The following is a 25161-nucleotide window of genomic DNA, read 5'->3' as shown; positions in this document are numbered from 1 at the left end:
GTGGTGGTTTACTGGTTTATAAATAAGAGAGTATGGTATAGCCTACCAAGGCTTCGAAGCCATTGCTGGCGAAAGTATTTCGAGGCTATCGATATCTCCGCCAACTGAGCCTGCATCGATCATAAGCCTGCTGGTGAAATAAAATGATCGTATGGAATTTTTGGCTGGGAGACACCATCTGAGGTTGTTCAGCTGTCTAGTGCAAGTCTTTTAAATCTGACGCTACTTCCGCGACTTGCACATCGCTGATGATGAAATGATGATGGCAGCGCAACATCCAGTCCCCGAGCGGACCAAATCTCCGACCCGGCCGGGAATCGAACCCGGTAATCAACTGCGCTGACGACTCAGCAACGGAGACGGACGAGTCTGCCAGTGAGAATAAGAGAAAAAGAAAAAATGAAGACACCTAAAATTAATACTGGAGAAGCTTCCAATATCGTGCTGGTTTTATGTGCGGATCAACCTATATAGTGTAGTCGCTGTCCAGTCCGTATACACCTGGACGTCTTTCATCAGATCATTAGAATAAACCCCTATTAGCCTTTAAATGGTGCCTAACTTTCTGCACTTTCAGGCATTTCCAAAAATATAATTTGGATCCACAGGAAAAAGATATCGAATTGTTTAGCTTGACGCTTCCGTCCTTGTTGCACATCACAGGATATACAAGGGGCGTTCAAAAACAAACGAGCAGGAGGCATAATTACAGAAACCAGTACCTGTATGTTAAAAGTATTGACACTGGCTGTTGAGACCACTGTCCCACTGACACAAAGCAGTGAATGGGTGTCTCATAAAATTCCCGGGGCTGCGATGTGAACCAGTTCCGCACGTACAGCTGGACGTCGTCGTCCAAACGAGTGCAGGAAAGGTTATGCTGACGTTCTTCTTTGACCAGGATGACCCCCTTCTGTTGCACTTCCTGCAGCACGGGACAACAGTGAATGCCCAGCGCTATTCGCAAAACTTGACCACCCTTCGCCAAGCGATCAAATCAAAACGACGAGGCAATCTCACCCGTGGGGTCATTCTGCTCCACGACAATGGAAAGCCTCTTACGACAACACAGTCGCGGCACTCCTGCAGAAATTCAAATGGGTTCTTGGCCACCCTCGTACAGTCCGGACCTCTCTCCCTGTGATTACGCCATTTCTGGTCCTCTTAAAAAGGCTCTGACGGGCGAACGATTCACCTCGAACGACGACGTTCAGCTGTACGTGCGGATCTGGTTCACATCGCAGCCCCGGGAATTTTATGAGACAGCCATTCACCACCTTGTGTCACAGAGGGACAAGTGTCTCAACAGCCAGGGTCAATACTGGTAACATACAGGTACTGCTTTCTGTAATAATGCCTCCTGCTCGTTTCTTTTTGAACGCCCCTTGTATAATCTCCATCCACAGGAGAAAGTATACCAAATTGCTTAGTTTGAGACTTCCGTCCTTATTGCACATCACAGGATATTACTGATTATTAATAGTTCCTCAAGGCCAAACGGTAACAATCGACCGACGGACGTGTCATGGTCAGCCTGTAGGCATCACTAGATGTGGATATGGAGGGGCATGTAATCGGGACAACGCTCTCCCGGCCGTCGTCAGTTTTCGTGACCGGAGCCGCTACTTCTCTGTCAAGCAGCTCCTCAGTTTGCCTCACAAGGGCTGATTGCACGCTGCTTGCCAACAGTGCTCGGCAGATCCGGACAGACGGTCACTCATCCAAGTGGAAGCCATTCCCGAAAGCGCTTCGGTGATCTGACGGGAACTGGTGTTACCACTGCCGCTAGGCCGTTTGCCTTTCTTTTTCCTACATGCTCCAGAATTTCCCCACCTCAAATTTTATTTTAATATTTCTACTTGTCATAACAATTCTAGGAGATCGACAGACTCTTTTGTACCGGTAGAAAACATTCACTCAGCCCCTTGATGACCAAGATAGTGGCAGAAAGGAATGAGCTGAACGGCATCGTCGCGGAAGAAAGTCTCAGGGTTAGGCTCAAGCACCTAATTCGAATTTTTTCTCCTTCCTTCGCTCAAACAATGACACCCTGCAATCCCGAGGTGTGACAATTGTGCGTTAAATGCAGCTCTGTACTATAGGTGACTACAATTAATGTTCGTAGAATGTAGTTTCTTACGGCGATCAGAGAGAGGAGAGATGAAAACCCGCTACCCACAAACGTCACTCCTTTCAAGCAGCACCAAGGCTGTTGCTGAACCTAACGTTCCCATCCGAAGGACCAATGTCCATCAGAATGGTTCGAACCAGCTACCTCCGCCTAAAGCGTAGGCATCGTTAAGCGACTTCAGCAACGGAAACATAACCGCGCAATTTACTTTGTTCTCTCTATGCTTCTACTGTGTTTTACCCAAGACGGGAGGGAATATTCCTATGTCTTTCTTATCTACAATGACACAAAATAATAGAACTTTTTATCGTGATGAAGCTTCCAGAATAAGCACGACTTCGCAGTACATGCAGCATAAGAGTCATAATCCTTGACAATTGTCAAACGCCTTCCTCGCAGTTGACATTCATTTCTGGTGAAAACTGTCGTATTTTTCTCCTTCCTTTCTCACGTGGCACATAGTTCCCAGCACTACAATGTAGCGAGGACCCCTTCAGCAAGAGATTACACAAAAGGCTGAATTAAACGTAAAATACGATGAAATCTCCACTGTTGTTCATTTTACGTTAATGGATCTTACATAACCTCTGGTAAAGGCTTAAGAAAAGATCACCCGCCCGGATAGTCCAGCGCACTAAAGTACCCGCTTCCGGGACACAGGGAGACGCGCCGGAAACGGACCCAGTCCTTGCGGGAGATTAACGACGATGGCCTGTGTACCAGCTTGTCTGGATGTGACTTTTAGGCGGTTTCCAACATCCGACTAGGCGAGTACCGAAATAATACTCACATAACGCTTCAATCGTAAGATTTCGCACACATTTAGAAAACGTTCCCCCACTTGTACATGCGATAACGTGAGATGCAGATAGATGGAGTACAGAAATTCGACTCGTGGGGAATTGGGAACCCACGAAATTACCAAATCTGTAATAACATGCCGACTCTGTGAAGACACTGGATAAGTCCCGGAGAAGAAGAATCCGTTAGGACAGTGCGGTGAAATTTGGAGTTAATGGGCTCTGGCAGCAGAAGACCGACGCGAGTGCCTTTGCTAACAGCACGAAATCGTCCGCAGGGCGTCTTCTAGGCTCATGACCGTATCGGTTGTATCTTGCACGGCTGGAAAACCGAGGCCTGATCAGATAGTGCAGATTTCATCTGGTAAGAGCTGATGGTAAGATTCGAGGGTGGCGCAGACCTCACGAAGCCATTGACCCAGGTTGTCAACAAGGCATTGTGCAAGCTGGTGATGGCTCCATAAAGGTGTGGGCTGTGTTTACATGGAATGCACTGGGTCCTATGAACCAACTGAACCGTTCATTGACTGAAAATGCCTCTGTTCGGCTACCTGGAGACCATGTGCAGCCATTCACGACTTCATGTTCCGAAACAATGATGAAATTTTTATGGGTGACAATGCGCCATGTCACCGGACCACAGTTGTTCGAGACTAATTTGAAGAACGTGCTGAACAGTTCGAGCGAATGATTTGGCCACCATCCATCGAATGATTTGGCCACCATCCATCGAACATTTTTGGTTAAAAAAAATGGTTCAAATGGCTCTGAGCACTATGGGACTTAACATCTATGGTCATCAGTCCCCTAGAACTTAGAACTACTTAAACCTAACTAACCTAAGGACATCACACAACACCCAGCCATCACGAGGCAGAGAAAATCCCTGACCCCGCCGGGAATCGAACCCGGGAAAACATTTTTGGGATTTAATCGATAGGTCGGTACGAGCACAAACTTATGCACTAGCAACACTTTCGTCATTATGAGTGTCTCTAGAGGGAGCATGGCTCAGTATTTGTGCGGAGGACTTCCAGTGACTTGTTGAGTCCAAGCCACGTCGACTTGCTGCACTACGCCGAACGAAAGGAGGTCCGGCACGATATTAAGGTGTACCCCAAGACTTTTGTCACCTCAGTGTATGAGAAATCTCTCAGGCGTACCTGTTGAGTGTTGGTGCCTAATGGGTGTGTGTGTGTGTGTGTGTGTGTGTGTGTGTGTGTGTGTGTGTGTGTAGTGTGGTGTGATTGAGTTTATAACAGTAAACTCCTATCGAATAGCACCAAAACGGAGGGGTGGGGGGGGGGGGGGGCGGCGGCGAATACCACTTCCCAATCCGACTGGCGCATCATCATCAAGTAGTGCCGCATTCACTCACTCCATGCGACACACTCAGTCGTGGATTCTGATTTCGGTTCTGGGAAGAGAGGTAAGAGAAGGAGGGTATACAGTTCATCAGTACGATGTGTGGAAGTGAAACGTGGACGATAAATAGTTTAGACAAGAAGAGAATAGATGCTTTCGCAATGTGGTGCTACAGAAGAATGCTGAAGATTAGATGGGTAGATCACATAACTAATGAGGAGGTATCGAATAGAATTGGAGAGAAGAGAAATTTGTGGCACAACTTGACTAGAAGAAGGGATCGGTTGGTAGGGCATATTCTGAGGCATCGAGGGATCTCCAATTTAGTATTGGAGGGCAGCGTGGAGGGTAAAAATCGTAGAGGGAGACCAAGAGATGAATAGACTAAACAGATTCAGAACGATGTAGGTTGCAGTAGGTACTGGGAGATGAAGAACCATGCCCAGGATAGAGTAGCAAGGAGAGCTGCATCAAACCAGTCTCTGGACTGAAGGCCACAACAACAGTACTTATTAGGGCGTAGAGTATATCGCTTTAGCATAACATCCAAGAATTTGCAGTTGAGGGAAATATAGCATCTGGAAAGTATTCGGCCGATAATTTGAGAACAACATGTGCCATGTAATTAATTTAAGAACCATAATAGTAACAAACCATCACAACATTGTAAACGTCATAATTTAAACGATGTAAAATCGAAGAGTGCGCATACTGTTATCAGTATATCACATACCACTACGACTGTGGGCATAGATCTTAAGACTACGCCTATTAATGATGGGAATGACCGAATCAAAACAATCGAGTCGCAGTCTATTGTTGGAAAACAACCAACTCATTCGGTTGAGGTTCTACATGACGGTTGAATTGTTCATTCATTTCTTTCGAGTGAAACCAGTCCATGGGAGCAACCGACACATACCCATGCATTCAGTTGTGTGCCGCATCTTTCTATAGTTTTGCTATGGTTAAATCACTATTGTTGACTGCATTCTGTTGTCGTCTGTCACCACTGTTATTGGCGTTCGAATATTTGCATTTTGTTAAATGCCAATATGTAGCATTCTATATAAACAGGCGTTCTTTAATAGTGAACTTTGTGTGTGGATCAGAATGCCGAAACGGTCCGTAAAGTTGGAATGAAAGAAATCATATAATTCGATAAAAAGTGATGGTCAATATAAATTCACTGCAGTGTACAATATCTGCAAGGACGGTTCATATTATGAAACTAAAATTAAGCAATTCAAAGAAAATTAACGGATAATGACAAATATTTCTCGAAAAAAATACTCCGACAAATGACAGTATATGCTTTAAAAAGCAAGTAATTAAGTCAACAAAGAATAAAATAAATTTACCTTATATGTTTTCCGTTCACGTCACCTCAGCATTTACCGAAATAGAATTAGCGGTTTTCGTGTAAACTGGCAGGAAGAGAGAGACAGAGCTTCAATAAATGTGAATATAAAAGTAATTATTCGTTTATAAATGTATGTTTAAATAATGTATTACTACTTATTAAACTTTTACAACCAACCAAAAAACCATATTTCACGGCAGAAGCACGAAATATTCGCATTTTGCTAAATAAATTTTGAAAATACTTCATTTTTAGGAATACGAGTATACGTTTTATTCACCTTGTCATGAAATCAAATTCATTATTTTTTTCTACAAAAGTTGGCTACCCTACTTGCGGTTCGTGATAATCAAAAACGCTGAAAAAGTATGCAGATGAAATTACATTCATACAATAGCACAGAGACTGAATGAAAACATTCACACAACGGCCGTATGTGTCAGAGACTTGTCAGTCGATTGCGTAAGGTTAAGTGAGTCTAATCAGTCCCAGAGAGTTACTGGAAACATTCATACACCTGAGGTGTGCCGCAGAGACTGGTATCATTCGGTTGTTTCATTCGGCTGGAAAAACTGAACGAAAAAACAGTTAACTGTGAAGTCAGTTCTCCCATCACTAACGCCTGCGTTAGTGTATACATGAGAGAGATGCTGTTTGTTTCACTTGTTTCCACCTACATTCGGGAAGAGTCACTCTTTTTCATATACATATCAATGTGTCTTCCCCTTTCTATCTTCCCTTACTCAACTTCCAGTGGCTTATGTGTTCTGCCTATGGACTTGCGAAACGCACCGTACTTCTTATTGATAGGAGGTATGATTAGCGTTGGAATGTACGCCTTTACCGGCTAGAATATTACATGCAAGAAACTGAAAAGTACCCAGCGTTAGATGTAGCTTGTAATTTATAAAAAATCATTGCCATTTTCGAGACTCTTAATGTGCTACTATGTTCTCTGAAAATTAGTTGTGGAATACGTGGTACGATTAGCGTTGGAATATACGCCTTTACCGGCTAGAATATTACATGCAAGGAACTGAAATGTACCCAGCTTTAAATGTAGCTTGTAATTTATAAAAATTCCTTGCTATTTTCGAGACTTTTAATTTGCTACTATGTTCTCTGAAAATTAGCTGTGGGATTTAGAAGTCGATATATAAACACACAAATATTAACGCTTCTACTGAAACGTAACTTTTTTGTGGGGGGTTGGAATGGGAGGGGGTAGGGGAGGTTTGCACGGGGTTCCGCATATGGAAATACTGCGGAAAGTTCAGGAATTAGTCCAGGACAATGACGCAAAGTCTGATGCTCAGGGACTTTCCGTGCCCTGCGATTAAATAGTAATGATGAACATTAATGCCCCTCAACAACGTTCAAACCGCTTTCCTCCAAGTAGAGCACCACCAAGCAGGTGTGCGTCTGCGAGGTCGTCTACTGAGGAGGGTAACAATAAACATAGCACTGTACCTTCTAGTGTATAGCACACAACCTAATAGAATCGGAATACGGTATATTTTTCTCTTTTTAGTAACCATACAAATTTTAAATTGAATTTTCTAAAGGCGAAGTTTACCCTTTGGCACTGATATAAGAAATACAAGATGTACTGTTTCGTTATAGCTATCGCTACAGATGACACTCTGCTTATGCTCAGAGACTCACCATTTCGTACTTTCGCCAATCCGCTGAGCCTTTTCGAGCGCATTACCGTACAGGGGTGAGACAGCATTCAGTTGAAAGCTCACCCTAGAAAGAGTGCATTCTTGCCTGCGCGGTTACTCTCCTGGATGACCAGATGTTTTGTAAGAATAAGCGCGTATGTGGCGTTGTTCCAGAGGAACTGTTACAAGGTCGCTGACCTCAGGCGTCGTGTCAAGAGCGAACCTTGCCTGTCTTTTCGCAGTGTCCGCTACGAGGTTACAGCGGTACTTGCCAGGAATACACATTTGTAGTTATATTGGTGTTGACATCCATGACCGTGACCAAAAATGTAACTATGGCAGACAAATTTCTTTCCGTGAACGCGGGGGACCATCGAACCTCATTAAGTTTCAGTGTCGGTAGGTAGCCGACTTAAGTGTTACCGTTCTGTAGCAGAGGTGGCAAATGCAGACTTGTCATGGCGCACGTCTTGGAGATCGCCAGTGTGAATCCTGGTGGCAAAAAACATTTCTCATCAGCAACAGTTTTAATACACTACTGTCCATTAAAATTGCTGCACCACGAAGATGACGTGCTGCAGACGCGAAATTTTACCTACAGGAAGAAGATGCTGCGATATGCAAATGATTAGCTTTTCAGAGCATTCACACAAGATTGGCGCCGGTGGCGACACCTGCAACGTGCTGACATGAGGAAAGTTTCCAACCGATTTCTCATACACACACAGCAGTTGACCGGCGTTGCCTGGTGAAACGTTGCTGTGATGTCTCGTGTAAGGAGGAGAAATACGTACTATCACGTTTCCGACTCTGATAAATGTCGGATTTTACCCTATCGCGATTTCGGTTTATCGTATCGCGACATTTCTGCTCGTGTTGATCGAGATCTATTGACTGTTAACAGAATATGGAATCGGTGGGTTCAGGAGGGTAATACGGAACGCCGTGCTGGATCCCAACGGCCTCGTATCACTAGCAGTGGAGATGACAGGCATCTTATCCGCATGGCTGTAACGGATCGTGCAGCCACGTCTCGATCCCTGAGTCAACAGATGGGTACGTTGGCAAGACAACAACCATCTGCACGAACAGTTCGACGACGTTTGCAGCAGGGTGGACTATCAGCTTGGAGACCATGGCTGCGGTTACCCTTGACGCTGCATCACAGACAGGAGCGCCTGCGATGGTGTACTCAACGACGAACCTCGGTGCGCGAATGGCAAAACGTCATTTTTTGGGATGAATCCAGGTTCTGTTTACAGCATCATGATGGTCGCATCCGTGTTTGGCGACATCGCGGAAAACGCACATTGGAAGCGTGTATTCGTTGTCGCCATACTGGCGTATCACCCGGCGTGATGGTATGGGGTGCCATTAGTTACACGTCTCGGTCACCTCTTGTTCGCACTGACGGCACTTTGAACAGTGGACGTTACATTTCAGATGTCTTACGACCCGTGGCTCTACCCTTCATTCGATACCTGGGAAACCCTACATTTCAGCAGGATAATGGAAGACCGCATGTTGCAGGTCCTGTACGGGTCTTTCTGGCTACAGAAAATGTTCGACTGCTGCCCTGGCCAGCACATTCTCCAGATCTCTCACCAATTGAAAACGTCTGGTCAATGGTGGCCGAGCAACTGGCTCGTCACAATACGCCAGTCACTACTCTTGATGAACTGTGGTATCGTGTTGAAGCTGCATCGGCAGCTGTACCTGTACACGCCATCCAAGCTCTGTTTGACTCAATGCCCAGGCGTATCAAGACCGTTATTACGACCAGAGGTGGTTGTTCTGGGTACTGATTTCTCAGGATCTATGCACCCACATTGCATGAAAATGTGATCACATATCAGTTCTAGTACTGTATAATATATTTGTCCAATGAATACCCGTTTATCATCTGCATTTCTTCTTGCTGTAGCAATTTTAATGGCCAGTAGTGTAACTCCTCAGTTAAATGAAAAATACCTTCGTAGTATCTCGTCGTGTGTGGCATGAGATAATGCTGATGTCATACTACTTTAGTTCTCTGTTGTGGAAAACTGAATCGTCAGCTTCCTGCCAAATTAAAACTGTGTGCAAAAACGGGACTCGCACCCAGACCTTGCATTTTGCTGTACTGTCACTCGTGGAAGTTCATCAGTACTTAAACTCACGAGCAACTAAATTGTTGCATTTTGCTGTACTAGCACTCGTGGAAGTTATCAGTACTTAAAATCAGGAGCAACTAAATTGTTGCGTTTTGCTGTACTAGCACTCATGGAAGTTCATCAGTACTTTAACTCACGAGCAACTGAATTAGATCGATATACTGGGTCTCTCTCCGAAGAGTCGTCAGGTTCATTTTCTCTGGCAGCTATTTGTAATTTCGTGTTTGCATTCTCTACCCGGAGTCAACCCAGACTGTAACTGTTCGTCACGTCTTTCACGCGACTCCCAAACTCAACAGAAAGCCTCGGTTCGTTCCCCTTTACAACCAAAATTATTTTTACAGAACAATCCGATAGAGCGCTCTCAAATTACTCCGATATTCGTTTTATCGAAGTATACTTACAAGGACAGTAAAACAAAAGAATAAACAGCAATCCAGCAGCGACTTTTAAATACTGGGTGGTTATAATTAAACTTTCCGTATGTAACACGTCATAATACGGAAACTAATTACCGTACGAGGACCAAACTTGGCTGCATTAATGTGAAGGAGATGAGGAAGAATAATAATGCAGAATCAATTCAATGGAAACACTTTTTATTTGCGCCTACGGTACATCATATCATTACATACCGGTACCATTACTGCTCCCAAAGGTGCTCAATGTGGCGCCCATCAGTTCAAATGGCTTTGAGCACTATGGGACTTAACATCTGAGGTTATCAGTCCCCTAGAACTTAGAACTGCTTAAACCTAACTAACCTAAGGACATCACACACATCCATGCCCGAGGCAGGATTCGAACCTGCGACCGTAGCGGTCTCGTGGTTCCAGACTGAAGCGCCTAGAACCGCTCGGCCCATCAGTACACAGAAAAGTCTGACAGCGCAGGATTGCATTCTGCACAGCAGAATGGAGCATGTCCATAGGTTTGCTGGCCACTTCTCTTGATATGCTGCGCTTCAGATCAACACATGTGTGAATGCTCCCTGTTGATAGGAAGAGAAGTTTTGTAGAGTTGTTGGCCATTAAAAAGGAGAGAATTGATACCTCTATAAATGGGGTATGAACCTATTAGCTTGATTAGCTTACCTTTTTACATTAAGGTGTATGATGCACGTTAGTTTTTTATACTAAAGGAGGTAGTTTAATTCTATCTTATGTAACTGGTTTATGAAGGTAACGTTTATTTACTTAATTTACCCTGTCAAGATAACCCTTTAATCAGGTACTTCATTTATTTAATATATAAATTAAAAGCTTTTTTTTTAGAAATTAGGTTATGTACAGTTTTGGTAATTTTGAATTAATTTATTTTGATTTAGGCATATTTTCTTCATTTAATATATATACAATAAATGATTTATATTAATATATTACATCTAATTAAATATATATACCTATAAGTTTATTTTATTATTATTAAATGATTATTTTAATACATTTATCTACCAAGGATTATAGCTACTTACATTTTAGCTTAAAATAAATTGTTGTATTATAAAGTGTATAATATGTAAATGAATATTATATTATAATAATTGAATATAATAAATAAGATTAATAATATTAAATATTATATATTAATATAAATAATTATATTAATTATAATAATATAATTGTATAGTTATCAATAATTAGATTATTTAACTAATTAATATTTAAGTTAATTTAATATAAAGTTAATTTTATAGTAATAACATATTACATTAATTTACATATTTGTATCAAATATATTTATTATATTATTTAATCTTTCTTTATTATTAGTGAACAGAAAGATTAAATAAGAAAGAATACAATACATTTATTGGTATATGTGTTCCATATCTTGGTAAACCCTGTCCTTCAGGTAGCCCCACAACGAGAAATCACAGGGAGTGAGATCAGGTGATCGAGCCAGTCAGTCATTTGAAAATGATCAGCTGATAATTCGATCGTTTCCAAATGTGTTTCGGAGAAACAAGTGAACTTCACGAGCGATGTGCTGTGGGGCTCCATCTTGCATGAAAACTGTTGCGTTCAATTCGTCTCTCTGCTGTAGGGGGGGTATGACATGCTGGCAAAACATATCGCAGTAACGCTGGCCAGTCACACTGCATGTCTTTGGTCTTTGAGCGCCAACCTGTTCGAAAAGGAATCGGCCAGTGATGAACCTAGCCGTGATGCCACACCATGCGCTGACACGTTCACCATGCAGAGGAACTTCACGCACCATGACTGGAGGTGAATATCTCCATACTCGGCAATTCTGTGTGTTCACCTCACCTTTCAGAGAGAAGAAGAGCTTCGTCTGTCCATAGGATGGTCCACGGTCAGCCCTCGTCAACTTTAGTCCTCTCGAGAATGTGGGGAGCGAAGTCAACACGTCGTTGTGCATCCTGTGGGACAAGCTGCTGTACGATACGGATCTTGTACAGATACCATTTGAGAATGGTTCAAAGCACCTTCCGTACAGCGGACCACGGGATGTTCAACTGCTGTGACAGCACGCGCATTGCCTGACGATCGGGTATTGCGCGCAGCGAGGTCTGCCATAGCAACAGCGATTTCATCGACCACCAATGGGTGCAACAGGTCTTCGGCCTCTTCCCGGAGCCACGCCCAGTTCTCCAGTTGATTCGAACTTCATCATGCTTCACACAGCAGGTGGAGAAAGAGGACCCTTCCGTAATCCTTTCAGTCGGCGATATTCTGAAGTGCAGATGGAGCATTACTGTCGTTTTGATAATAGAGCTTCACCAATAATGCTCTACTCCTTTTATCTTAGCTCGTCTTGCCGGCTGGAGTGGCCGAGCGGTTCTGGGCGCTACAGTCTGGAACCGCGCGACCGCTACGGTCGCAGGTTCGAATCCTGTCTCGGGCATGGATGTGTGTGATGTCCTTAGGTTAGTTAGGTTTAAGTAGTTCTATGTTCTAGGGGACTGATGACCTCAGATGTTAAGTCCCATAGTACTCAGAGCCATTTGAACCATTTTTTTAGCTCGTGTTGACACGTCAACAAGTGCACTTGGACTGGTCAGGTGTGTGAGACTATGACACACGATGACTGATCGCGACACCTGGTGGCCATATTTGGAACTCGATGGTGGCGCTGTGACGCAAGGAACTCATGCACCCCATACTCTGTACAATAATGCTATCAAGTATGGTACTCGTACGGCAATTAGTTTCCGCGCTGCAAGGTGTTAAATAGGGAAACTTTAATTATGACGAATCGGTACATACTGATAAAACATATGTCGCAATAGACTAATTTGGGACCTGTCTATCGAATGGGCACGTAAAATTCCGCTTTAAAAACCATTTTGTTTGTTACGGGAAAGAGACCGACGTTTTTCGTCGACACAGGGCTTTGCATGAAAAACGTGATGAGCACTATTTGTTTGCGCTGATTCCATCTGCACAATGCAAAAACGAAATTGCAAATATCTGCTGAAACACAGGCGAGACACCTTGCGTGTAGCTACTGTGCTATAGAGACAACGAACAGTTTTTGTGTATATTTGTACTGCGAGTTAATAGTTGGTCTCCAGTCCTTATCAGTGACTGTTCTTTATAGTAGTGTTACGTTAAAGATCTAAAATAAAGTTAGTTTATCACGTAATATTTAGTCCGAATAATAAGCCACGAGTTCGTGCTACATGTCAACGTTTAATGGAGATTTGTGGTGTGCCTGTATGGTAGCAGTAAATGAAAAGATTACAGTATCGGCAGTTGAAATAATTCTTCTGAGGCTCTTATTTCCGTGGAACGTGATAGCTTAGCCAGAATGTAAGTACAGGAAGCTTAAGTGGCATCGAGTTTTTAGAGAGGAATTTTCCGCCGCCATGCTAAAGGAACCGGCGTCACATTTATTTTTGGATGATTTAGGGCAATTGAGGAATACAAGGGCACAAAAACGAGGTTCGCTTCTTCTGAATACCACTACATTAACTACACGCCATCTCGCTTGGTAGAAGCCTGGAAAACTGTAATCAGAAATATGGCATGCAAGCACCCAGTGATTATCTTATTGCCCCGCAGCAGTTATCTGTCTTCCCCTACGAAATGCATATTATCTTTAAAAAAAGTGTAGTTGGTTTGAGAGAGCGATTACCACAGACATGACTTTATCCGTAAGCAGTTTCTTCTATCTGCAATTAACTGAAGTCGAGATTTCAATTTCACCCCATTTTTCCACCATCCCGCGATCACTCCCTTTGTTTCATATTGCTTTCCGTTGTCTTAGAGCGCATACTTCTTCAGTATGTGCGTATCACCAACGAATCAGTACCAAGCCTATTGTAGAAGGCTATTATCAAGCCTTCGTGACAACCACAAGAAATCGTTCAAGGAATTATAGGACGCAAGTCCTCAACATGTAGTTTACAAAGTTTAGACTTATTTTACAGCAAACATTCCTCTAATCCAGACGTCGCCAAATTGATTCCATTTATTAATCGTAAAATGTTGAATCAAGTCATACAATTTGATACCAACTAACTATAATGTGATTTCAAACTTCTATATTAATTATCTTAACACGCATTTAAAAATACAGTTCTGGTTGTAATAAATGTATGGATGAGTGCGTTTTTGTATACATGAGCACAATATAGGATACAGAAGCTTATCGATTTTCTTTATCTGCCTCTAAAAATATCTACCAGGACTAGAGAATTTCACGGATTCTGAGCATCCCTTGAATCCGGTAATTACAGACCGATGGCGACAGCCAGGCGTAGTTTGACATCCATGACATCATGCTTATCGGGACCTATCCAGTGAATTCGTCGGACGGGACGCCGTAGATCCATTCACAAATGCGTGGAGATAACCAGAACAATCGAAACGAGTTTACGAAACAAAGCAGAGTCGTAGAGTTTCGACACGGTCGGATACCTGAATCAGAGCTCTTCATCTCGCTCATCTCCGTCAACAAGTTACACAACTTGTTGTGAGGACATCTGGGGCAACGTTCAAGCGGATTCCTCGGATCTGAGTTCATAAAATCGTCTCTTCGAGTGTAATTTCTCCGAGGAATCCTTACACATTTGTGGAAGTAGCTTATGTATATACGGCAAAATTGTTGAGCTTAACGCCATTCTAACTCCCATGTGAGTAAGCCTATGTCAAGTCGAGAACGTTAAGGAGAAATTTGGAAAGGGGATTAAAATTTCAGGGAGAAGAAATAAGAGCTCTGAGGTTTGCTGATTACATAATGGTGTCAGAGACTGCAAAGGACTTGGAAGGGCAGTTGAACGAAATGGATTGTGTCTTAGATTATAAGATGAATATCAACAACATTAAGACAAGTATAATACGTAAGGGCATTTAATGGCCGGGATTTCCCCTTCGGGGTTCGGCCGCCGTGTTGCAAGTTTTTTTTGGTCGACGCCATTTCGGCGACTTTCGTGTCAATGATGGTAAAAATGATTATGAATGGCACACAATACTCAGTCCCCTGCCGGGAATCGAAGCCGGGCCCCCTTGCATGGCAGGCGTTAACACTACCGCTGCACTACGGAGGCGGACAGGAATTTAGACAAAAAGCAGTAGATGAGTTTTGCTACTTGGGCAGCAAGATAACTGACGATGGCCAAAGTAGAGAGGGTGTAAAATTAAGACTGGCGACAGCAAGAAAAACCGTTTCTGAAAATAATTTGACATCGAATATAAATTTAAGTGTCATAAAATCTTTTCAAAGATATCTGAATGAATGTAACATTTTGCGGAAGTTAAACATAGACAATAAGCAGTTCAAACAGGGTAAGGATAGAGGCATTTGATATGAGTTGCTACAGAAGAATGCTGGAAATTAAACGGATAGTATCGAATAACTAATGAGGAGATACTGAATCGAAATGGAGGAGAAAATAAATTTGTTACACAACTTAGCTAAAAGAAAGAGGCGGTTGATACGACATTTTCGGAAGCATGAAGAAGTTGTCAAGTTAATAACGAAAGGACGAATTGAGAGGGGGGGGGGGGATAAAAATTGTAGGAGGTTACCAACACTTGAAAACAGTAAGCAGGTTCAAATTCACGTACGTTGCAATAGTTATTCAGAGATGAATAGGCTTGCACAGGATGGCCTAGCGAGGAAACCTGCATCGAGCCAGTCTTCAGACTGAAGACCACAACAACAATAGTAACAATGTAATTTTAAGGAATAAAGTGACCGAATCGTCCTTGTTTCACCGAATCTACCATACGCTGCTCAATAACACAAGGGTGCAAATTGTAATGAGTCTGCTGGTAAATGTCTCCTGCAAGCTGTATCTCTCCACAGACGTCTTTGGGAAGGACACCTCAGTAGATACAATGGAAATTACTGTGGCTATTGGGTGCACGTGAATAGCCATAATGACGAGTTGCTAGCTATGTATTCCGTGATATCGGAATCCTGCTCCTGCGCCTGTATCAACTTCATACCAATTCTAATTATGTGCCGACTCACGTGGAATAACGCAAGGTAGTTCAAAATGAATGCGATAAACATTGCAGAAATACATATATAGACTGAAAGGTTAACTCCACATCTGCTATGCCATTCATTGATGTTCAATGTGGGCTTCATTTGTAACACGGCAGATGTCTATCCAATTTTGCAGTTCCTGCCGCAGCTATTCCATCGCAGCCCAATGAATGGAGTTAACCTCGCCGACTATCCAGTGCCTTAGCAGTGGAAATGGGGTAACGATGTGGTGTCACTTTACTAAATTTGGTCCGAAATGTCTTTGATAGTGTTTTTGGGTGTTCTACGACACAATACGCCGTTCCTGTAGTTCCGTTGTTGTCGACTAATCTCCTCATTCTCGTCCTCTTCCTCCTTCCTATCGCTGATGCCACCATTTTTGATATTAGCGCCAGCGATGAGCAACAACGGCGACATTATCTTTTCTGTTTAAATGTTGCCAACCTAAACTGTCGTAGGTGACCTTTCAGTCTATATGTGTATTTCTGAAATAAAGTCATTATTTAGCCAAGGGCGTGCTTTATTTTTATTCATTTTGAAACAAATGATTCTAATGGCTCTGAGCACTTAACATCTGAGGTCATCAGTCTCCCAGAACTTAGAACTACCTAAACCTAACTAACCTAAAGACATCACACACATCCATGCCCGAGGCAGGATTCGAACCTGCGACCGTAGCGGTCGCGCGGTTCCAGATTGAAGCGCCTAGAACCGCTCGGCACACCGGCCGGCTCATTTTCAATCACTCTGTATTATGGAGCACTTGCATTTCAGCTGCCAGTGTACCACTAAACAATTTTCAAGATAGCGCAATACTGTAACAAAAGCAACCTCGTGATGTTCAGCACACAACAGTGATTAGTGTAGGAAAAAAATCCGACCACATTCGAGTAAAGCACCAGTTGTATGAGTGCGTCCGTTCTCATTCTTACAATACCTATTGCCTACCCGATGAAGGATAATTAGCACAAGGAACGACTGTACGACTTCGGTTCATCGAAATAATTCGGAAACGCGTGCTGTGAATCTGCAAAAGAGACCACATAAGATATATTCATATTAGATTAGTTAACACCAGAACCGCCAGACTTTTCGAACCCCCTAAAACCGCCTTCGCGAAAAAAATGCCCCAACTGTAGTCGATCCGTTTACACTTTGTTTTTAGCGTTTTCTTTAGTTTAGGGAATGAGTTTTTCTGTAACAGATAGCCACTCTAACGGTCACTTATTTTGTTTTTATTCTAAACAAAAGGATGCAGGGTACTTTTGACTGATGAAAAAATCGAAATATTTTTTATTCCGTTATTAAATTTTATAGTTTTTCTAAATTACATTTAGTATTTAATTGCGTTTAGAATGAAAAATGACTGCTGCATGCTAAATTTTAAAGTTACAGTCGTTTACGATGCGGTGCTGCCATTATATAAGTTGTGGAAAGCTATTAGAGGTCAGTTCGTGCATGAAATCCTGGGCCGGCAATACTTTCCCATTTATGGACGGCTAAAGAGTCAGCATGGCTCAGTATTTCTGCAGGAGACTTCTAACAACTTGTTCAATCCATGCCATGTCGGCTTGCTGAACTACGCCGGGCAAAAGGAGGACCGACATGATATCAGGAAGTACTCCGTGACTTCTGTCTCCTCAATGTATAGGGCGATATTGCTGAATGGGAACAAACAGCAGGAAACGTTGACTGAGAGGAGTTGTGCAGACGAAGCACGTTTTGTGACAAGTGTCTACCATCAATATGGGTGGTTAATTTTCTTTTCTGAGAAGGGGTTCTAGGGAGCACTTGTCATGCACCAAGAATTGCCACATGGTCGGAAATGTGTTCCAAGAGAGAAACGCCCACTTGAAGATGGAGATAAAATATCTTTGACAGGTTCCACGGTATCAGCACAAAGCAGGTGGCCGGCCAACATCGAGTAAGCTACACAGACGCGTGGAACATTCTCCGCGACGGCTGCAGCGATCTTAGCTACGGACTTGCCCCCATGGCGACGATTTTGTGGCTGGTTTGTCGCACAAGCCACCACAATTTCTGACATCCATCCTATCCACAGATGAGGCTACGTTTACGATGGGCAGTATTGAAGCATCCTCTTAGAAATATTTATGAATTAGTGCGCTGGTAAACCTCTTACGTTACTCGATTTTCAAACAGCTGAGCAAAACTGAACGTACTCAGACATTTCTCTCTTTACTTATTCTGATATATATTTGCGCAACGCATTCTGACTTTCAATAATCCCTACAAAAGAATGGCCCTGACTAACAATAACCTATACCTTTCATAAATCACTTACCTCACAAAAATCTTCGTTACTCGAACTACTGTAATACAGCGAGCGCCAATACTGCCAGCTAAATAAAAGATTCTAACTACTGAAGGCACTAACTACTGATAGGCAAAGTTAACAAATGAAAGCTTTTGATAGAGAACAAACAATGTATTTACCATAGCCGGCCGGGGTGACCGAGTGGTTCCAGGTGCTACAGTCTGGAACCGCGCAACCGCTACGTTGGTGGAAACGTAGAAACGCTTCTACAATCGGCTCAGCACCTCATAACAATGTTAACTCGGCAGAAAATCTTGAGACACCGGTGTACAGCAAATGCTGAAAGAGACTATGTGAGCCGGCACATGCAAATCAGTCACTGCAGCAAAAACACAACCTAGAAAATTTTTAATTTAAGGCTACTATTTAAGAGAAATAATATGCCTTCATTAACCACCCGTTAAATATACCCTAACGAATAAGGCCATAGTAGTCGGGTTACATAATTTAATGCCGACATGATAAACCAAAGCAAACCCAAATATGAACATTCGTCCCACTAAAATAGCTGCGCACAGGCAAGAATTTACGACATTAATTCATGACACGTGCCTCCGACATGCACGAGAATTACATTTTGAAGTTCGTTTAAACACCAAGCTGTGTTATCAAAATGCAATGAGGGAGGAAGATGGCACGTGTAAGAACACAACAACAGTGAAGGCTGCTTATTAAAGTAACCTCCTGCTTTCAAAAACATTTGACATCAATTACACTGCTATGGTCGCAGGTTCGAGTCCTGCCTCGGGCATGGATGTGTGTGATGTCCTTAGGTTAGTTAGGTTTAACTAGATCTAAGTTCTAGGGGGCTGATGACCTCAGAAGTTAAGTCCCATAGTGCTGAGAGCCATTTTTTTTATTTCCTTGTAGTGTTCAAAAGTCATAATATATATACCAGTTCATGACATCCAGTATTACAAATTTCGTTTTTCTGACGGACACACGTCCAGATCGTCCGCTCTCAAAACTCTGCCACCTCTCTTCCCACATTCACCACTGCTGGCGGCTAACCTCCAACTGCACAACGCTACGAGCTGTTCACATCCAACTGCCCAACACTACAATAGCAAATATTCCAACAATGCAAATCAGCCACAGACTGTACACAGCACAGCCAGTGATTTTCATACAGAGCGCTAGGTGGCGTTACCAACATAAAAACGCAAACAGCCTACTTACAGTATCATCAAGTTTCACAACATCCACGTGAGCGATACCGAGGATACCCATGATACTGTGGCAACGAACTATCAGCGCCTGTTGATCATACCTTGGGTTAATCCTCAATCTGTGAGCTGAGATTATTGGCGACCGCCTCGTGGGATGAGTGATCCTTCCACAACACCTAATAGGCGAGGCATATCTGCACTTCATGCGGGTGACACTGCCTCCTCTGCTGGAAGACGTGCCTTTGACGGGACGAAGGGAAATATCGTCACTCCGTGATGGTGCTGCAGCTCATTGCCCTCTTGAGCTAAGACACAAGTACAAACACTATATTCCCACTTTCCTGGTGTGTTCTCATTTGTGTTTTCGATCATTGACACCTACATTGTCAAAGATCTTTTAACTCCAGCTTCAAGTGTGTATACCTCCCTTGGAATGCATTTCAGGTCATACGCCGGTATTACCTGTTTTGCTGCTAATCCTCTCATGGATCGCTGCCTGCAGTTCGTCCCCAATCAGCAAAATCACCCTGTATACAGGCTGATTCTTGTTGTTGTGGTCTTCAGTCCTGAGACTGGTTTCATGCAGCTCTCCATGCTATTCTATCCTGTGCAAGCCTCTTCATCTCCCAGTACCTACTGCAACCTACATCCTTCAGAATCTGCTTAGTGTATTCATCTCTTGGTCTCCCTCTACGATTTTTACCCTCCACGCTGCCCTCCAATACTAAATTGGTGATCCCTTGATGCCTCAGAACATGTCCTCCAACCGATCCCTTCTTCTACTCAAGTTGTGCCACAAACTTCTCTTCTCCCCAATCCTATTCAATACTTCCTCAAGATTTATCTGATCTTCCCATCTAACCTTCAGCATTTTTCTGTAGCACCACATTTCGAAAGCTTCTATTCTCTTCTTGTCCAAACTATGTATCGTCCACGTTTCACTTCCATACATGGCTACACTCCATACAAATACTTTCAGAAATGACTTCCTGACACTTAAATCTATAATCGATGTTAGCAAATTTCTCTTCTTCAGAGACGCTTTCCTTGCCATTGCCAGTCTACATTTTATATCCTCTCTATTTCGACCATCGTCAGTTATTTTGCTCCCCAAATAGCAAAACTCCTTTACTACTTTAAGTGTCTCATTTCCTAATCTAATTCCCTCAGCATCACCCGACTTAATTCGACTACATTCCATTATCCTCGTTTTGCTTTTGTTGATGTTCATCTTATATCCTCCTTTCAAGACACTGTCCATTCCATTCAACTGCTCTTCCAAGTCCTTTGCTGTCTCTGACAGAATTACAATGTCGTCGGCGAACCTCAAAGTTTTTATTTCTTCTCCATGGATTTTAATTCTTACTCCGAATTTGTCTTTTGTTTCCTTTACTGCTTGCTCAATATACAGATTGAATAACATCGGGGAGAGGCTGCAACCCTGTCTCACTCCCTTCCCAACCACTGCTTCCCTTTCATGTCCCTCGACTCTTATAACTGACATCTGGTTTCTGTACAAATTGTAAATAGCCTTTCGCTCCCTGTATTTTACCCCTGCCACCTTTAGAATTTGAAAGAGAGTATTCCAGTCAACATTGTCAAAAGCTTTCTCTAAGTCTACAAATGCTAGAAACGTAGGTTTGCCTTTTCTTAATCTAGCTTCTAAGATAAGTCTTAAGGTCAGTATTGCCTCACGTGTTCCAGTGTTTCTACGGAATCCAAACTGATCTTCCCCGAGGTCGGCTTCTATTAATTTTTCCATTCGTCTGTAAAGAATTCGTGTTAGTATTTTGCAGCTGTGGCTTATTAAACTGATTGTTCGGTAATTTTCACATCTGTCAACACGTGCTTTCTCTGGGATTGGAATTATTATATTCTACTTGAAGTCTGAGGCTATTTCGCCTGTTTCATACATCTTGCTCACCAGATGGTAGAGTTTTGACAGGACTGGCTCTCCCAAGGCCGTCAGTAGTTCCAATGGAATGTTGTCTACTCCGGGGGCCTTGTTCCGACTCAGGTCTTTCAGTGCTCTGTCAAACTCTTCACGCAGTATCATATCTCCCATTTCATCTTCATCTACATCCTCTCCCATTTCCATAATATTGTCCTCAAGGCTGATTCTTATTAACGTTTAAAAACTTCCGAAGTGGTCTAGGTTACGCAGAGAGAAATAATTTAATATAGGACACATGGGGCCGCAAATGTCTGAAATACCCGAAGAGTGGATGACAAATGTTGAAAGTGTGATGCCACCAGGTCACGTACCTCGTCGCACTTGCAGCGGCTGAGCCTATCGGTCTGTCACGTCTGATCATCCTAACCCATTATTCAAGTCGGCGTAGCTCCGGACCTACGTACGAGACTTCATCGCGTGGGGCTCACGGTTCGTGTCTTGCGTCTTGCAGGCAGTATTTTTTTCACTGCGTTAGACAATAATATGTTTACGTTCAATTAAGATTTATTATTTTATTTACCGGTCTCGCGCTCTCCACTGGTCTTTTGCGAAGTACAGTACAATAAAAACCTACCATTTTGCGTCGCAAGTAAATGATTATAAGCTTCAGAACTTCGTCATTATCGATAATAGACCTATGTTTTCTTACTGAATTATGTCTGAAAACAAAAAACAGAAAGGGCTAAGGAAACACAAAATGAGAACATCTTTTGCTTGGTTCCAGCGAGGACAGTAATTTTGTAATTTCTGCGTTTACAACAGATCAAAATTTCAACAGGTATTCAAACTTTACAGTGTTTTGCAGAAATATGTAGCACTACCCCCTACTGGCGAGTGTATGGTCGACAAGCCAAATTGCTACACGTGCGGCGAGGTACGTCATCTGGTGACATCACACGTTCAACATTTGTCATCCACTCTTGGTGTATTTGCCGACATTTGCGATCCCGTGTATCTTAAATTACTTGGCGCAGCAGTGCGTACGCTGCTTCGTGTGTTTTTAAACATTAATAAGAGTCACTCTGTATACAAAAACTGGCAAACAGCTTTTTCAGCTCTCAGTCTGTTGGCAGGCGATGCTTGGACTACAGGGAAGTCACTTAATAAATTGTTACGAGTTGGTCAGGACATTTTGTAATCGCTGAAACTGATCCGCACAATAAAAAAAATATAGTAGTGGAAGGTTAATTTCCTGAAATTTTGTTAATGACGAACATATATCTATTTTCTCTGAAAAAAAAATTGTGAAGTTCATGAAGATTTTTATTTTATTTCAAACGTTACATAGCCTGTATCCTAGGATCCTTGATCAGGCTGGAACTAAGTTCAGTGTGAAAATGTGAATTAAGTATCTATTCCTGTGTGGTAGGTTGTCTGGAATCCATAAGCGTGGTGCTGAATGTAGAGAGTCTTGCTGATGAGTATTGCCTGGTGCAAAGATTGGCGGCAGTTCCTCACCATCAATATATGTGGTGTCTTCCCTTACTGTTCGTGACCTTTACCCCATATCTACACAGCGTCGCCATGTTAATTATGCGATTTGGTAATATTCGTGGTAGAGAGTGGCCATAAGGCCTTCCTGTTGCCACCTCTTCTCCCACTACCTCCCCCGGGACGGAATTTCTGTACCCCATGTGTCTGCGTCTTGTGTGAAAGTGTCCGAACGTTTTCTAAATGTTTGCGAATCGTGTAACTGAGGTGAGACGTGGGTAATTAGTACGCTCAGACACGGGTAGACCACTTAGGTAAATTACTTGTAACTGTGCCTACTGGTATGTTTGAAAGCTAATTCGTTAATACGCAGGGCACGACGTTTAGCTTCATCGATCAGTCCTCGTGCTTCTCTCAGTGATACTCAGAATAATGTAATCAATTATCGGCAGTTAAGTTTATTTGTCCTCTCTCTCTCTTCCCCCCCTCCCCCCCTCTAATTTACTAAACGTTCTCGGCGAGATGAAAGACTGCAGGCGCTTTATGCTGGACGCCGTTGCGCGCTAGAGAGTATCTTTATCTGGCTACTCAGGAAGGCTCTCGATGCGCGGACCTTGTCACACTTTAGACCGGTCAACAGTGAAATCACAGACGATATCGGCCAGGGCATCTGATAGATGCCCGAAGAGAAACAAAACCGAGACAAACACCACAGCCAGTCACGAAGTTTGCATTGTTCGTTATCCGTCGACAAGGACCAATACACATTTACTAGGGGTACTGCACCAATGATAACAACTACATGCAGAGGAAACACATTAAACAAAGACCTTAAGTTTACCTTAGAGACAGAATAAGCAGACCAAATAAACTTCCTAGATATATCCATCTCTATTTGTTCATGAGACCCAGAAAATAGTAGATACAGGCTCCCAGGTAGATGCCATTTTCCTTGACTTCCGGAAGGCGTTCAATACAGTTCCGCATTGTCGCCTGATAAACAAAGTAAGAGCCTACGGAATACCAGACCAGCTGTGTGGCTGGATTGAAGAGTTTTTAGCAAACAGAACACAGCATGTTGTTCTCAATGGAGAGACGTCTACAGACGTTAAAGTAATCTCTGGAGTGCCACAGGGGAGTGTTATGGGACCATTGCTTTTCACAATATATATAAATGATCCAGTAGATAGTTTCGGAAGTTCCATGCGGCTTTTCGCGGATGATGCTGTAGTATACAGAGAAGTTGCAGCATTAGAAAATTGCAGCGAAATGCAGGAAGATCTACAGCGGATAGACACTTGGTGCAGGGAGTGGCAACCGACCCTTAACATGGACAAATGTAATGTATTGCGAATACATAGAAAGAAGGATCCTTTATTGTATGATTATATGATAGCGGAACAAACACTGGTTGCAGTTACTTCTGTAAAATATCTGGAAGTATGCGCACGGAGCGATTTGAAGTGGAATGATCATATAAACTTAATTGTTGGTAAGGCGGGTGCCAGGTTGAGATTCCTTGGGAGAGTCCTTAAAAAATGTAGTCCATCAACAAAGGAGGCTACGGTCGGAGGTTCGAATCCTGCCTCGGGCATGGATGTGTGTGATGTCCTTAGGTTAGTTAGGTTTAAGTAGTTCTAAGTTCTAGGGGACTGATGACCTCAGAAGTTAAGTCCCATAGTGCTCAGAGCCATTTCAACAAAGGAGGTAGCTTTCAAAACACTCGTTCGACCTATACTTGAGTATTGCTCATCAGTGTGGGATCCATACTAGGTCGGGTTGACAGAGGAGATACAGAAGAACCAAAGAAGAGCGGCGCGTTTCGTCACAGGGTTATTTGGTATGCGTGATAGCGTTACGGAGATGTTTAGCAAACTCAAGTGACAGACTCTGCAAGAGAGGCGCTCTGCATCGTGGTATAGCTTGCTGTCCAGGTTTCGAGAGGGTGCGTTTCTGGATGAGGTATCGAATATATTGCTTCCCCCTACTTATACCTCCCGAGGAGATCACGAATGTAAAATTATAGAGATTCGAGGGCGCACGGAGGCTTTCCGGCAGTCGTTCTTCCCGCGAACCATACGCGACTGGAACAGGAAAGAAATGTAAGGCAGTGGCACGTAAAGTGCCCTCCGCCACACACCGTTGATGGCTTGCGGAGTATAAATGGAGATGTAGATGTAGAGAAAAATAACCAACACTCATTCAGCATTTACAGGAACAACTCCATAACAGACAAATATTATACCGGTCATCTAACCCAGATGACTGATACTATTTCAGATAGTAAAAAAAACGGAAAACAAAAATCCCTAGTTACAAAATTTAAGAAGA

General features: G+C 42.9%; 1 protein-coding gene across 1 annotated transcript in view; it reads left to right on the top strand.

The window, feature by feature from the left end:
* LOC124804991 (bumetanide-sensitive sodium-(potassium)-chloride cotransporter) overlaps positions 1 to 25161 on the top strand; it is a 309377-nt gene that overhangs the window by 34428 nt on the left and 249788 nt on the right. The gene's annotated exons all lie outside the window — the stretch shown is intronic.

This window comes from Schistocerca piceifrons, chromosome 7 (assembly GCF_021461385.2).
Source record: "Schistocerca piceifrons isolate TAMUIC-IGC-003096 chromosome 7, iqSchPice1.1, whole genome shotgun sequence".
Lineage (NCBI taxonomy): Eukaryota > Metazoa > Arthropoda > Insecta > Orthoptera > Acrididae > Schistocerca > Schistocerca piceifrons.
Note: the sequence above shows the minus strand (reverse complement) of the source record. Positions and strands in the feature narration are given on the sequence as shown.